The sequence below is a fragment of the Epinephelus moara genome, chromosome 9, assembly GCF_006386435.1.
Source record: "Epinephelus moara isolate mb chromosome 9, YSFRI_EMoa_1.0, whole genome shotgun sequence".
Taxonomy (NCBI): Eukaryota; Metazoa; Chordata; class Actinopteri; order Perciformes; family Serranidae; genus Epinephelus; species Epinephelus moara.
This window is the reverse complement of record NC_065514.1, coordinates 3,979,040-3,982,697: the sequence shown is the minus strand read 5'-3', so window position 1 is coordinate 3,982,697 and position 3,658 is coordinate 3,979,040.

The following is a 3,658-nucleotide window of genomic DNA, read 5'->3' as shown; positions in this document are numbered from 1 at the left end:
AATTTATAGAGTGATTTCTAATGATGTTACCTAAAGGAAGCATATATAGAGTAAATAGGATTGGTCCGAGCACAGAACCTTGCGGAACTCCAAAACAAACTTTAGTACGTAAGGATGATTCATTATGAACGTCAACAAACTGAAAACGATCAGATAAATAAGATTTAAACCAGCTCAGTGCAGAACCTTTTAGGCCAATTAAGTGTTCCAGACCAGACAACACTGGACCTACTGCAGGGTCCAGCAGAGTTAGAGGTGATAAACATTCACACATTTCACATTAATGGCCATCTATCCAACCGATTAGAAACAGACTCAGAGACAAACAGGCGAACTCATGAGCAGAATATGGACTGTTTCTCTGTACTATATTGTGAACGAATGAATGTTACTGTTTACGATCTGTTTATATTCAAACCTGTAAATCCAACTAAAGTTATGAGGACTGAAATAAACATGTTTGTATTTGAGTAAAAACATGCTTGTATAAAGTCAGAGGGCTACACTGTCAACATTATTTAATTCTTTGTAAATATGATTTCAGTAAAATAGTGCATGTTGTACAGTTTATAGTGTTAGTATGTAGCCCAGACCCATTATGCAGCTGAACTTAGTCAAATCAAACATTGTTTACTTCGAAGGACCCTGTTTTTCCTTACTTTTATTTTTATTTTTTTGTTATTACTAACTTTCATATCATGTCATTAGCTGCTGCAATATCTGAGCTTCCCTGTATTGTGTTTTTGTAGAACACTCCTCCCTTCATTCACTTCCTGTTTTTCTGAGTTTGAAGTCAAACTGTTTCTCTTAAATCACATGACAGCGAACCTCCCAAAGCAGCTTTCAACAGCAAGATAATTAAAAGTGCTTTTCATTAGACAGAAAAGGAATTGCCGCAACAAACAAGTAAAGAAAATAAATCATTCCTAGTATATAAAATAAAAATGATCAGAGGTGATCAGAGAGACTTCTAGATATTTTAGTTTGTGCAGATTTGGAGTCTATAAGCTCAGTTCATCTACACAGCAAGGGAAATATTCATAGTGCAGATTCTCAGACTGGTAACCATCATGGAGACTGGCTCCTTCCAATGTCTGGTTTCAGATTGTAGAGGACGAGAGGAAAAGTCAGTGTGAAAGTCAGACATCAGATGTGATCGTGTACAAGATCTTTGGTTTTGAATGTCAAACTCTGCCCTACTCTCTGACCATCATCGACACTCCTGGATTTGGAGACACCAGAGGGATCGAGCATGATGCCATCGTCTGTCAAAGATTATTTGACTTATTCCAATCAGACGATGGCATCCATAAGATCAATGCAGTGGGTCTGGTGATGAAAGCAACTGATAATCGACTGAGTGATCGACTGAGGTACATCTTTGATTCAGTCATGTCTCTGTTTGGAAAAAACCTGGAAGAGAAGATTGTCGTCCTCATCACACACTCAGATGGTCTGACTCCTGAAAATGTTCTATGAGCTCTAGAAGACACAAAAATCAAATGTGCCAAAGATGAAGAGAATCAGCCTCTTCATTTTATGTTCAATAACCGCCAGAGCACAGAGAGAACAACAGAAAAATAAGTTTGCTTTAAAGAGTGTGTGGGATGTAACAATGAAAGGAATGAGTCAATTCACTGATTTCCTGAGAAACACTGAACCTGAAAACCCGGAGAAAACCATCGAAGTGTTGAGGGCACAAATCAGACTGACAGCCTGCTTCCACAACCTGCAGGAAAGGATCATGCTGACTGAATGAAAACAGAGAGAAATCCATCAGACTCAGGAAGCTCTGAAGAAATATCATCAAGAGATGAAGAAGAACGAGGAGTTCACTGTAGATGTTGATGAGGTCTACAAAGAAAGAGAACCTATCTATGGTGGAATGTGGTGGTGGTGTTCTTTCAGGGAGCTGTCTGCTGTACTGTCTGTGAGGAGAACTGTCACTATCCTGGATGCACAATGGCCTGGAAACCAGAACACTGTGAGGTCATGAAAGATGTCCGCTGCACTTCATGTACCGGGAAATGTCCTGTATCAGATCACGTGAAAGAAAACTGGATTTATGTGACAGATAAGGAAAGTTAAAAAGACTCCAGAAGATGTGAAAGAGAACTATGAACAGAGTAAAACAGACAGTAAGAAGACATCAAGTCTTTTGGAAGATCTGAAAAAGAAAAATGAAGAACTTCAGAGAGAAACGGATCAGTTCCTGGAAGAGTCCTTCAATCATATCATCAAACTGGAGCAGAATGCCCTGAAAGTGAATGCAGTGTCCACTCATGTCCACTTGGACCTCCTGATTGAGAAGATGAAGGAGAAAGGAGACACAGAGAAGGTCCAGAAACTGGAAGAGATTAAAAGAGGAATGGATGAACATGAAGGAACCAGATCAGTGTGGCGCTACATGTCTGGTGCACTGACAACAGCTGGTAAAGTATTGAAAGAACAAATTCCACGGGTGACTTTTTAAACTTAATACAATTTTGGGACCCATTGACTATCAGTCTGATGATGTTGAAGCATCCGGGGGTGAGGGCAGATATTTTGGGCTGAGCCAGCGGATATCTGAGTCAAGACTTCCTCTTCTGTGCCCCAAGTTATTTTGGCTAATGTAAAACATGTAAACAGATATCTGCCCATGAATGTGGAGATTTTTTTTCAAAAGCTAAATCATTATAAGATGATAGTCGATGGGCTCTGAGTTTGTTTTTCAGCCAGTGCGTTCTGCCTCTCCACACAGACCTACCTGCTGCTCAAACATGATTGGTCAATACTATTCAGACTGCAGATGAAAGCCAGAACACTCCTGATACCAAAATCTTGACCTGACACCTCCAGATTCTGCAAAACACATATATGTTTATAGACATTAAACATAATAAAATACATTTTTTATTATATTTATATTAAGTGTGAGGCAAGGAAAGGTTATTTCTATAACACATTTTGGTAACAAGGCAGTTCAAAGGAGAGGGAGGAGGAAATCAAACCAGTTTAGTACTGTACCAGAGTCCCAGTTTCCCAGTCAGTCTGGTAATATGTTGTGGTCAACCGTGTCAATTGTGTCACTGAGATCCAGAAATACTGAGACTGAAGTTCTGTCACTGTCTGTGTTTTAAGTGAATGTCATTGAAGACTTTAACAAGGGCTCAGTTAATTTGTCCATTCAAATATTTTTCACATTATTGTTTAATTTCTATTTGCTTATGGAAAATTGTAAAACATTTTGTCATAGATTTTGTTTTCAGAGGTCATTTTTTATTCAGTTTTATGCTTGTGTTTGTTGGAGATGAAAATGTGTTTTTTATTGATGAAATTAAAACCTGTACTGCAGGAAGGAAATGAAGAAAGAGGAAGAAAATAACAACATAAAAAAAGACAAGAAATGAAGTCCAATATCTGTCAGCATACGTCTTGTGTCACTTCATGTTTGAACAAAGTGCTTTCACTAGTTTCACAGTGTACAGCAGAAGCAGATACATCCAGTATGTACACTGTGGTAGTTGATGAAATAATCTCAACTCAATGTTCACTTGTTCTGGAGCTTTTGACTGAATCACACAGCAGTGTTTCACCTGTCAAGCCAACATGGATGAGAAGTCGTGGAGTTGCTCAGAATCATGGGAAGTAGACTCAATCTGTTGATGAAGACCAT